Source organism: Pseudophryne corroboree, chromosome 7 (assembly GCF_028390025.1).
Source record: "Pseudophryne corroboree isolate aPseCor3 chromosome 7, aPseCor3.hap2, whole genome shotgun sequence".
In the NCBI taxonomy this organism is placed as follows: domain Eukaryota; kingdom Metazoa; phylum Chordata; class Amphibia; order Anura; family Myobatrachidae; genus Pseudophryne; species Pseudophryne corroboree.
Window position 1 is genome coordinate 273,853,722 of NC_086450.1, and position 12,329 is coordinate 273,866,050.

The 12,329-nt window shown below is 39.5% G+C and overlaps 2 pseudogenes; one reads left to right on the top strand and one right to left on the bottom strand.

The window, feature by feature from the left end:
• Positions 1 to 3,658: 3,658 nt before the first annotated feature.
• LOC134947040 (5S ribosomal RNA) lies at positions 3,659 to 3,778 on the bottom strand (annotated as a pseudogene).
• Positions 3,779 to 5,892: 2,114 nt separating this feature from the next.
• On the top strand, positions 5,893 to 6,012 carry LOC134947082 (5S ribosomal RNA; annotated as a pseudogene).
• The last annotated feature ends 6,317 nt before the right edge of the window (positions 6,013 to 12,329 follow it).

The following is a 12,329-nucleotide window of genomic DNA, read 5'->3' on the forward strand; positions in this document are numbered from 1 at the left end:
GGTATAATAGAAATAGCAAAGATAAGTGAAGATTGAATGATTTAATGATTAATAAACAGAAATAGGGGAGTTCAATTGAATAATTGAACAGTGATGAATAATGATACGTGAAATAGAGGGTGAAAAGAAAGACTGTAATTGGTGATAAAAAGGGGATGGTGACGATAGTGAAAATATAAATTATAAATGTAGAGGGCAGAGTATAAAAAGTGTGTGAAATTAAGAGCCCATGGTGAGAATTATATAATAGTGGCAAAGTGTGAGTATATACAGCTGAGTAGACTTTCCAATTGGAGAGAGTGTTATTATAAAGTGGCACAGATTAAATCTATGGATTATATATACAGCGAGTGAGCCTTCCAAGTGTAAAAAATATATAAATAACTAGGAAAAAGAAAGTTGCTAAATAGTGAGAGGAATTATAGGATAAATTGCCGTTGATAGGAAAATACCGAGACCTATTAAATATTGACTGGACAAGTATTAATCCAAGACATTAGCCAGCAATTTAATTTAAAAAGGCCCCATAGTTTATATTTTCATTCATACCAGCAGGGTAAATGGATCCCATTTTGAAAATCCATTCACTCTCTTTTTGCAGAAGGACATTTGTAAGGTTTCCTCCTCGTATACCCAATTTTATTTTTTCCAGACCAAACACTTTTAATTCTTCCCATCTGTTGTTATGGTGAGTGTGGAAGTGGCGAGCGACTGATGTCAGTTGCTTTATTTTTGCTTTATCCGAAACAGCATTGCGTATTGATCCTATGTGTTCTAGAATCCGCTGTTTTAGTGGGCGAGTGGTCATGCCAATGTATTTCTGGTTACAACTGCATTTGATGCAATAGATGACCCCTTTCCATCTGACAGTTCATATAGTCTGAAATTTAATGTTTTTTCCAAAACTTATCCTCTATTTCCTTGGTTGGGTCAATGAATTTACAGGCTTTACACTTGCCGCAGGGGTATGTTCCAGTTGTTATTGGTTTCTTATTAGGCACTCTTTGAAAATGGCTCTGTACAAGTTGGTCTTTCAAATTTCTAGACCTACGCCAGCTCATGGAGACTTTAGGGCCTAGTTTGGCTGATAGGGTAGAGTCTACATGCAAAATATGCCAGTGTTTTTGTATGGCATCATTGACCTTTCTCCATTCCTGACAGAAATTGCCGACAAATCGGATAGTTGTGTTTGCTTTTGTTGGATTTGAAACTTTTTTGAAGATAATGTCGTCTCTGTGGGTAATTTTGGCAAATGTCATAGCTTTCTTCACTGAGGTGTTGCTATATCCCCTAGTATCCCCTAGTATAATTTTGTAATGGATTCAGAAGTAGTCTCTTATAGCATTCCGTTGTGTGTAACTGTCGTTGTGCTTCTTTGATATAATCTGTTTTGGACCAGATTACGACATTACCCCCTTTGTCCGATGGCTTTATAACGACATCTTGCCATGATCGTATTTCTCTCAAAGCCAATATTTCATGCCGTGTGAGGTTGGATTGTCTGGGATATTTGTCTTTATTCTTATGAATTTGGTCAAATTCATTAGCCACAAGTTTCATGAAGACCTGTACTTCTGGGCATATATTTTCCTGAGGAAAATATGTGGATTTCTTTTTACACACAGGTCTAGTAGGGGATCTAAGTTCCATATCTGCTAAGATGTTCTGTTCCTGTTCAAGTTCTTGTAAAGCACTAAGGGCTTCTTGTTCGGCCAGAGAAAAGTCCAGATGTGTTGATATTGTTTCTTCTACTCTAGATGATGTTCTTGGGAAGGTGGGTATTGTAATTTCCATTCTATCTGTGTTTCTTTGTGCTTCAGGAGAGGTGTTTTCTTTATTGGCATATAGTTTGGTAAGAAGTAATTTTCGACCAAATAATTTGAGATCTTTCTCCCACTTAAACCTATCAAAATGTTCTGTGGGAGAGAATGTCAAACCTCTACTAAGTACAGACTCTTGTGCTTGTGTAAGTTCATGTTCAGACAAGTTAATGATCTTCAAATTGGATTCCTCATTAGGATAAGTTGAATTCACCATTGATCCTGTTGGGGTTGCCTTCTGTACGTATTGCGAGTCATTGGGGGTGAGAAATCCCATTGCTGTGTACCCCTTCTTCCTCTTGCGCCCCCGCCTCATCTTCCTCCTCTTTGTCTGCCTCTTCCTCCTCGATGATCCCCTAAAAAAGGGGTAGAGATTTGTGTGTTGCTTGTTATTTCATTCCTAGTGTTGGAGTGCTTCTCTGGAATATAATCGGAGGTATCTTCTGCTCCAGATGTCTCAGTTTCTGATGAAGAATATTGATCCGTGTGTCTGGGAGGACCTTTTCTCCAGGATGTCTTTTGCCACCTAAATATTTTACCGGATGAAAAGTCACGTTTGTCTCTGGCGTATTTGTTCTTTTTACGTTCAATGATTGTTTGTTCATAGGTCTGTAGTTCTTGTTTATTTTTTTTCAAAGCATCTTTGGAATTGGGAATCTTTTTCCCATGTCTCTAGTTTTTTGCCTAGATCTTCAAGGCCGTGTTCACACTCCTCCAATATAAGGTTGTTGTGTTTTATCAGAATGTGCATAAGATCATTGGAGCATTTCAAGAGGGCGTTCTCCCATTCCTTTTTTAGATTTTCACTAGCTAGGTCAAAGGTTGGGAAGACTCTTGGGCGAAGGCCCCTGGGGGATATTTTATTTTTAATGTAGTTTTCCAGAGTAATGAGATCCCAATTAGTTCTGATTTGTTTCCTTAATAAGAGGTTTAAACTCTGGAAATCTACCTCCCAGCTGATGTGAGGTTCGTTATCTGTTATTTCACTGGGAAAGATATCATCCAAATTGTCCTTATTTTTTCGTCTTGTACTCAATTCCTGTTTCAGATTGAAGGTCATAGTGGGATTTATGAAAAAGAACTCCTATTATAATTAATTCTGAAAGGGTCAGATTGGGTTTCCTAAGAGAAGGAAAGACCTATCCTTAATGCGTATTGTGGCCGTGCAGGTATTCCCGAGAAAACTGGAAAACCAGTTACTAGTCAATATTCGAGAGAGGGGTTTGTGGGAACCGCACCGGTCTAACAGTGGTTTTTGTATGAATAGAAATCTGAGTAATGTCCTCTGAGAAACTGAAATTTATGTTTTGGAATTGCTTCGGATTAGGGTAACTATGCATATATGAAGATATTATCTTTTCAGGTGCACTAAGTTTGGTTACCATTCAGTGGTGCTCCCATGAGTCAAAAATGTATTTAGAGAGAAAATACCAAATAAGAGGAAATGGAAAAGAAGTAGACTCTTTTTTGGGAGCACTCAACCTCAGAGGAACTGAGTATATCAATATCTTATACTGATAAAATCATGATTTTAATAGTTTCTTAATAAAATATATAGAAGTGTCGGAGTTCAATAAATATGTGATTCAAGACTATTGTGCAAAAATATTAGTATCAATTAGAGTAAATAGTAAGCAAAAATTGCTATAGTATAGTGTAAGCCAGAAAATTTGTCAAAAGGATGTCACCTTCTAGTCTCAATAGTGTCCGTCAAAAGAGTATATGACCTTCATTCATACTGCAAGAATCCCAAGTGGAAAAAATAGTTGCAGAAAATTAAATCATAGGTCATATGGATCCGAGTACCTATCTGTGACTTGAAATTGGGCAGCAAAATTTATTTGCAGTACCAGGATGTTCCAAGGTGGTCTCCCATCCAAGTACTAGTCCGGCCCTCCACTGCTTAGCTTCCAAGATCGGAAGAGATTGGGCATCTCCGGTGGGGTATGTCCGCAATTTTTTAAGCTAGCCCTTTCATTTGTCACCTTGAGTAGGGAATGGAATTGGTCATATTTTCCACAAGAAAAAAAAAGGGGGGGGGGGGGAGAACGGACACACATGTGACAATTAGGCTCAAAATATATACAAATTGTATATGGCAATTGTGTGGCAAGAAAATATCAAGGCCATAGATATCCAAACAAGGTAAATCCTTCCTTATTTATACAGTACTGTACACCAGTCAATTGTGAGTGAATAATAAACTCATTCTTATTTGTGCTGTCTAAATATGTCAAAGTAGGCATGCATTTATCACCAAGAATAATCCCAGAATTACTACAAAGAATCCTTTACAGTTAATGGGTTTGCATCTATATTTTTCTGACAACCAAAAATCCACCTTTGTTATATATATCTCTGAAGTATACAAGTGAAAGCAAAATGTTGCAGTAACAGGGTGTTCCAAAGTGGTCTCCCATCTATGTACCAACCCTGTCCACCACTATATAGCAGTCATGCTCAGATGCAATTAAGCAACTTTAGTAGGGTACATCCGCAATTGTATGCTTATCACTAATTGGTGTAATCACCTTCAATTAGTGAATGACCAGGTGGTTTATTAATGGTATATGCAGAAAGTTAAGGTGCATTTAATGCCTTGTGTACAGATTTAAACAGGGTATTTCCCAATATAGTTCATGGTTTCAAAAAATTGAGAAAACAAATGATAAATGGATAAATAAACCATCTATGTACACCTCTGCAAGATATGCAGCTGGTTTATTACCGCTGCATACAGCGTATTATTCTTGCAAAAGAGTGTAAGGTCAAAACGCAACAGGTGTCAGCTTTAAAGGCAGAAAGATCATCAGCCATTCTGTAATGATCAAAAAGCATGGGTCAAAGCCTGACAGGCTTTGTAATATATCATTTTGAAATAGCATTACCACTAAATAATATGGCAAAAAACCATTTACTGATTACCCTATGTAGAGACTGCTAGAGATGTAAGCATGACAGGTACTGTTATATTTATATCAAACACTCTTGTATTTCATACGATACCAAACTGTGTAAAATTTGATGTCCCCAGTTTTTCCGGTGCAGGTAAGGCGAGTATGGATAGCGGGAGGAGTGCCGCTGATCCCCGCTGATCCTGCCCACAATTGAGCTCCAGCAGGTGGGGAGAATGCCGCTACGTCCCGCCGTGTGTAACCGCAAACGGGTTCCAGAAGGTTGGGGATGATTCAGGTGGATATCCACCACTGTTTGCCCGCAGTCGAGCTCCGGCGGGTGGGAGAAGCCGCTGACTTCCGTGGCTTCTATGGTTGCCTGGTGACAGGCTGTAATGGTCCGGCTTCCAGGTCACGTGTGCGCACCACGTGACCATGTGGGTCCTGACGTACGTTTCGCTGATAGGCTTGATCACAGGACATGAATCGTCACTGTAGGTTTCAGTTTTTAAAGGGAAGTCTGGATGCTGATAGGAGATTCAGATTTGATGGACATTTTTCTGGATCTATCAAATTGATTCATTCATTCATTCACTAATTGAAGGTGATTACACCAATCAGTGATAAGCATACAATTGCGGATGTACCCCACTAAAGGTGCTTAATGGCATCTGAGCATGACTGCTATATAGTGGTGGACAGGGTTGGTACATAGATGGGAGACCACTTTGGAACACCCTGTTACTGCAACATTTTGCTTTCACTTGTATACTTCAGAGATATATATAACAAAGGTGGATTTTTGGTTGTCAGAAAAATATAGATGCAAACCCATTAACTATAAAGGATTCTTTGTAGTAATTCTGGGATTATTCTTGGTGATAAATGCATGCCTACTTTGACATATTTAGACAGCACAAATAAGAATGAGTTTATTATTCACTCACAATTGACTGGTGTACAGTACTGTATAAATAAGGAAGGATTTACCTTGTTTGGATATCTATGGCCTTGATATTTTCTTGCCACACAATTGCCATATCCAATTTGTATATATTTTGAGCCTAATTGTCACATGTGTGTCCGTTCTCCCCCCCCCCCCCCTTTTTTTTTCTTGTGGAAAATATGACCAATTCCATTCCCTACTCAAGGTGACAAATGAAAGGCTAGCTTAAAAAAATTGCGGACATACCCCACCGGAGATGCCCAATCTCTTCCGATCTTGGAAGCTAAGCAGTGGAGGGCCGGACTAGTACTTGGATGGGAGACCACCTTGGAACATCCTGGTACTGCAAATGAATTTTGCTGCCCAATTTCAAGTCACAGATAGGTACTCGGATCCATATGACCTATGATTTAATTTTCTGCAACTATTTTTTCCACTTGGGATTCTTGCAGTATGAATGAAGGTCATATACTCTTTTGAGGGACACTATTGAGACTAGAAGGTGACATCCTTTTGACAAATTTTCCGGCTTACACTATACTATAGCAATTTTTGCTTACTATTTACTCTAATTGATACTAATATTTTTGCACAATAGTCTTGAATCACATATTTATTGAACTCCGACACTTCTATATATTTTATTAAGAAACTATTAAAATCATGATTTTATCAGTATAAGATATTGATATACTCAATTCCTCTGAGGTTGAGTGCTCCCAAAAAAGAGTCTACTTCTTTTCCATTTCCTCTTATTTGGTATTTTCTCTCTAAATACATTTTTGACTCATGGGAGCACCACTGAATGCTAACCAAACTTAGTGCACCTGAAAAGATAATAATCTTTATATATGCACAGTTACCCTAATCCGAAGCAATTCCAAAACATAAATTTCAGTTTCTCAGAGGACATTACTCAGATTTCTATTCATACAAAAACCACTGTTAGACCGGTGCGGTTCCCACAAACCCCTCTCTCGAATATTGACTAGTAACTGGTTTTCCAGTTTTCTCGGGAATACCTGCACGGCCACAATACGCATTAAGGATAGGTCTTTCCTTCTCTTAGGAAACCCAATCCGACCCTTTCAGAATTAATTATAATAGGAGTTCTTTTTCATAAATCCCACTATGACCTTTAATCTGAAACAGGAATTGAGTACAAGACGAAAAAATAAGGACAATTTGGATGATATCTTTCCCAGTGAAATAACAGATAACGAACCTCACATCAGCTGGGAGGTAGATTTCCAGAGTTTAAACCTCTTATTAAGGAAACAAATCAGAACTAATTGGGATCTCATTACTCTGGAAAACTACATTAAAAATAAAATATCCCCCAGGGGCCTTCGCCCAAGAGTCTTCCCAACCTTTGACCTAGCTAGTGAAAATCTAAAAAAGGAATGGGAGAACACCCTCTTGAAATGTTCCAATGATCTTATGCACATTCTGATAAAACACATCAACCCTATATTGGAGGAGTGTGAACACGGCCTTGAAGATCTCGGCAAAAAACTAGAGACATGGGAAAAAGATTCCCAATTCCAAAGATGCTTTGAAAAAAAATAAACAAGAACTACAGACCTATGAACAAACAATCATTGAACGTAAAAAGAACAAATACGCCAGAGACAAACGGGACTTTTCCTCCGGTAAAATATTTAGGTGGCAAAAGACATCCTGGAGAAAAGGTCCTCCCAGACACACGGATCAATATTCTTCATCAGAAACTGAGACATCTGGAGCAGAAGATACCTCCGATTATATTCCAGAGAAGCACTCCAACACTAGGAATGAAATAACAAGCAACACACAAATCTCTACCCCTTTTTTAGGGGATCATCGAGGAGGAAGAGGCAGACAAAGAGGAGGAAGACGAGGCGGGGGCGCAAGAGGAAGAAGGGGTCCATAGCAATGGGATTTCTCACCCCCAATGACTCGCAATACGTACAGAAGGCAACCCCAACAGGATCAATGGTGAATTCAACTTATCCTAATGAGGAATCCAATTTGAAGATCATTAACTTGTCTGAACATGAACTTACACAAGCACAAGAGTCTGTACTTAGTAGAGGTTTGACATTCTCTCCCACAGAACATTTTGATAGGTTTAAGTGGGAGAAAGATCTCAAATTATTTGGTCGAAAATTACTTCTTACCAAACTATATGCCAATAAAGAAAACACCTCTCCTGAAGCACAAAGAAACACAGATGGAATGGAAATTACAATACCCACTACCCCAAGAACATCATCTAGAGTAGAAGAAACAATATCAACACATCTGGACTTTTCTCTGGCCGAACAAGAAGCCCTTAGTGCTTTACAAGAACTTGAACAGGAACAGAACATCTTAGCAGATATGGAACTTAGATCCCCTACTAGACCTGTGTGTAAAAAGAAATCCACATATTTTCCTCAGGAAAATATATGTCCAGAAGTACAGGTCTTCATGAAACTTGTGGCTAATGAATTTTACCAAATTCATAAGAATAAAGACAAATATCCCAGACAATCCAACCTCACACGGCATGAAATTTTGGCTTTGAGAGAAATACGATCATCGCAAGATGTCGTTATAAAGCCATCGGACAAAGGGGGTAATGTCGTAATCTGGTCCAAAACAGATTATATCAAAGAAGCACAACGACAGTTACACACAACGGAATGCTATAAGAGACTACTTCTGAATCCATTACAAAATTATAGTACAATCTTTTACAATATAATAAATCAAGCATCTTCACAAGGGATAATCACAAAACAGGAATTTGATTATCTACACACCCAAAATCCAAAGGTTCCCACATATTACTTATTGCCGAAGGTACACAAGAACATCCAGACTCCACCTGGGAGACCCATAGTGTCCGGCATAGGGGGACTGACAGAAAAGGCGAGTATTTTTCTAGACCTGCATCTAAGACACTTTGTTCTAGACCTTCCCTCATACGTTCAGGACACGACAGATATCCTGAGGAAATTACATGACATAAAACTAGAGGATAACCAATACCTAGTGTCACTAGACGTTGAGGCACTATATACCTCTATAGGCCATGAAGATGGAATAGCAGCAGTAGAATATTTTCTACATTCAGAAGGAATGGACGAGTTCCATCTTTTCCTTATTCGACTACTTCATTTTGTATTACATTACAACTTCTTTACTTTCAATGACAAGTTTTTTCTTCAAACAAGGGGCACCGCAATGGGGGCTGCTTGTGCGCCCACGTATGCCAACATATTTCTTGGGTGGTGGGAAAAAGAGGTTGTCTTTAATGATGGCAATGACGTATATACATCACATGTCATTATGTGGAATCGATACATAGATGACATCTTCCTGATATGGGAGGGAGACTTTCAGCTACTACATCAATTCATAGAACATCTCAATACAAACGATCTGAACATTCGCCTCACCCACAGTATCAGTCAGCTAGAACTACCATTCCTTGACCTTATGATTTACAAAGACTCAGAGGGAATGGTGGCAACAAGTCTATATCGGAAAACCACAGCAACCAACACACTCTTACATCAAACCAGCTCCCATTTCCCCCCCACCATAGAGAATATACCTAAGGGGGAATTTCTCCGTCTCCGCAGAAACTGCTCAGACAATAAGAAATTTGAGACACAAAGTTTGGAGTTAGCCCAGAGATTACGAACTAGGGGATATAGCAACACCTCAGTGAAGAAAGCTATGACATTTGCCAAAATTACCAACAGAGACGACATAATCTTCAAAAAAGTTTCAAATCCAACAAAAGCAAACACAACTATCCGATTTGTCGGCAATTTCTGTCAGGAATGGAGAAAGGTCAATGATGCCATACAAAAACACTGGCATATTTTGCATGTAGACTCTACCCTATCAGCCAAACTAGGCCCTAAAGTCTCCATGAGCTGGCGTAGGTCTAGAAATTTGAAAGACCAACTTGTACAGAGCCATTTTCAAAGAGTGCCTAATAAGAAACCAATAACAACTGGAACATACCCCTGCGGCAAGTGTAAAGCCTGTAAATTCATTGACCCAACCAAGGAAATAGAGGATAAGTTTTGGAAAAAACATTAAATTTCAGACTATATGAACTGTCAGATGGAAAGGGGTCATCTATTGCATCAAATGCAGTTGTAACCAGAAATACATTGGCATGACCACTCGCCCACTAAAACAGCGGATTCTAGAACACATAGGATCAATACGCAATGCTGTTTCGGATAAAGCAAAAATAAAGCAACTGACATCAGTCGCTCGCCACTTCCACACTCACCATAACAACAGATGGGAAGAATTAAAAGTGTTTGGTCTGGAAAAAATAAAATTGGGTATACGAGGAGGAAACCTTACAAATGTCCTTCTGCAAAAAGAGAGTGAATGGATTTTCAAAATGGGATCCATTTACCCTGCTGGTATGAATGAAAATATAAACTATGGGGCCTTTTTAAATTAAATTGCTGGCTAATGTCTTGGATTAATACTTGTCCAGTCAATATTTAATAGGTCTCGGTATTTTCCTATCAACGGCAATTTATCCTATAATTCCTCTCACTATTTAGCAACTTTCTTTTTCCTAGTTATTTATATATTTTTTACACTTGGAAGGCTCACTCGCTGTATATATAATCCATAGATTTAATCTGTGCCACTTTATAATAACACTCTCTCCAATTGGAAAGTCTACTCAGCTGTATATACTCACACTTTGCCACTATTATATAATTCTCACCATGGGCTCTTAATTTCACACACTTTTTATACTCTGCCCTCTACATTTATAATTTATATTTTCACTATCGTCACCATCCCCTTTTTATCACCAATTACAGTCTTTCTTTTCACCCTCTATTTCACGTATCATTATTCATCACTGTTCAATTATTCAATTGAACTCCCCTATTCCTGTTTAATAATCATTCAATCATTCAATCTTCACTTATCTTTGCTATTTCTATTATACCAGCATTACCTGCACTATCTATACGTAATGGACATAAAAGACCCTCTATATATGAAACTAATGCCCTTTCTGTCGCCTCTCCCCCTTTTCTATTAATTATCAATTATTTATTACTACTCCTCTGTTCTCAATTCCTGTATATCACACTTTTTTTATTTTATATCCAATCATGGGATTGTATTAAGCATAATTAATGCTTCAGCAGTAAGATCTAATAATGGAATTGCAATGCAATTCCATTTTCTTTAAAAAGAAGTAAATGAACAAGGCTTTCGTCACTATAGGAAGAATGAATCAATTTGATAGATCCAGAAAAATGTCCATCAAATCTGAATCTCCTATCAGCAACCAGACTTCCCTTTAAAAACGGAAACCTACAGTGACGATTCATGTCCTGTGATCAAGCCTATCAGCGAAACGTACGTCAGGACCCACATGGTCACGTGGTGCGCACACGTGACCTGGAAGCCGGACCATTACAGCCTGTCACCAGGCAACCATAGAAGCCGCGGAAGTCAGCGGCTTCTCCCACCCGCCGGAGCTCGACTGCGGGCAAACAGTGGTGGATATCCACCTGAATCATCCCCAACCTTCTGGAACCCATTTGCGGGTACACACGGCGGGACGTAGCAGCATTCTCCCCACCTGCTGGAGCTCAATTGTGGGCAGGAGCAGCGGGGATCAGCGGCACTCCTCCCGCTATCCATACTCGCCTTACCTGCACCGGAAAAACTGGGGACATCAAATTTTACACAGTTTGGTATCGTATGAAATACCGGAGTGTTTGATATAAATATAACAGTACCTGTCATGCTTACATCTCTAGCAGTCTCTACATAGGGTAATCAGTAAATGGTTTTTTGCCATATTATTTAGTGGTAATGCTATTTCAAAATGATATATTACAAAGCCTGTCAGGCTTTGACCCATGCTTTTTGATCATTACAGAAGAGTTCACTACGGCTGGCCGGCGGTCGGGCTCCCGGCGACCAGCATCACGGCGCCGGGAGCCCGACCGCCGGCTTATAGACAGCGTGGCGAGCGCAAATGAGCCCCTTGCGGGCTTGCTGCGTTCGCCACGCTACGGGCACGGTGGCGCGCTACGCGCACCACACTATTTTATTCTCCCTCTATGGGGGTCGTGGACCCCCACGAGAGAAAATAAGTGTCGGTATGCCGGCTGTCGGGCTCCCGGCTCCGGTATACTGAGCGCCGGGAGCCCGACCGCCGGCATACAGAAGACCACCCTTACAGAATGGCTGATGATGTTTCTGCCTTTAAAGCTGACACCTGTTGCGTTTTGACCTTACACTCTTTTGCAAGAATAATATGCTATATGCAGCGGTAATAAACCAGCTGCATATCTTGCAGAGGTGTACATAGATGGTTTATTTATCCATTTATCATTTGTTTTCTCAATTTTTTGAAACCATGAACTATATTGGGAAATACCCTGTTTAAATCTGTACACAAGGCATTAAATGCACCTTAACTTTCTGCATATACCATTAATGAGCCACCTGGACATTCACTAATTGAAGGTGATTACACCAATCAGTGATAAGCATACAATTGCGGATGTACCCCACTAAAGGTGCTTAATGGCATCTGAGCATGACTGCTATATAGTGGTGGACAGGGTTGGTACATAGATGGGAGACCACTTTGGAACACCCTGTTACTGCAACATTTTGCTTTCACTT